We start from the raw sequence: 1,049 nt of genomic DNA on the forward strand, positions 1-1,049 counted from the left end.
ACAAGGGAGGGTGATTGCAAGCCATTGTCACTAGAATCAGTTCTTTAGTCTAGTTTTTCAATTCTGTAGCTTTGGGAACAAGACCCATCTGTCACTCTTACGTGTGTAATTGGCTGATTAATTGAATGATTCCCGACTGGGGAATTCACCATTCTTATCATTATAAAATGATTGTGATTAAGATTAGTAGTAGGAGGAGTCAGATTAGGAATCGTATTTATTGAGAGCCCACTGAGGGCAATGCACTGCAGTAAGCACGTGGGAAGCACAAAACAAGCAAGTGACCCTGTCCACAGAGAGGTTAAACTCTAATGGCGAACACTGATATTAAAGTATTTTTTAAATGGAAGAATCAAAGTATATAATCGAATACATAAATCACCTCTCAGGGTTGCACCTGGAGAGTTTCCAGTCCTCTACCAGTCTTGACTATGGGAGGGAGAGTCAAGCAGAGGCCTACCCATTCCATTTTTAGCTTGGCCAGTGGCTAGTGAGTGGAAGGCAATCTGCTACAGAGAAGCAGCATGGCCTAGTGGCAAGAGCCTGGGCTTATGAGTCAGAGGTCATGGGTTCTAATCCCACCTCGGCAACTTGTCTGCTGTGTGACCTTGGGCAAATCACTTAACTTCTCTGTGCCTCAGTTAACTCATCTGTAAAATGGGGATTGAGACTGTGAGCCCCACGTGGGACAACCTGATTACTATGTACCTACCCCAGCCCTTGGAACAATGTTTGGCACATGGTAAGTGCTTAACAAATACCATCATCATTATTATTATTATTATTACAAGTCAAAACTCCCCTGCATCGGGCGGAGACTCAAATTTAGTGCATGGAAGGAGGCAATGGTGAACCGCTTCCACACTTTACCAAGAAAACTCTAAGGATACAATACCAGAACGATTGCCGATGGAGGTGGGACATTCTGGGAGAGATAATAATAATAATAATTATAATGATGGCATTTATTAAGCACTTACTATGTGCAAAGCACTTTTCTAAGCACTGGGGAGGTTACAAGGTGATCAGGTTGTCCCACGGGGGGCTCA

At 43.4% G+C, this 1,049-nt stretch overlaps 1 non-coding gene across 1 annotated transcript; it reads left to right on the forward strand.

Moving 5' to 3' along the window:
• The first annotated feature begins 379 nt into the window (after positions 1–379).
• LOC119939747 lies at positions 380–517 on the forward strand. The gene has a single exon (XR_005454711.1). It is a non-coding gene; the product is annotated as a small nucleolar RNA SNORA7 (small nucleolar RNA).
• Positions 518–1,049: the final 532 nt, after the last annotated feature.

The sequence above is a fragment of the Tachyglossus aculeatus genome, chromosome 17 (assembly GCF_015852505.1).
Source record: "Tachyglossus aculeatus isolate mTacAcu1 chromosome 17, mTacAcu1.pri, whole genome shotgun sequence".
NCBI classification, from domain to species: domain Eukaryota; kingdom Metazoa; phylum Chordata; class Mammalia; order Monotremata; family Tachyglossidae; genus Tachyglossus; species Tachyglossus aculeatus.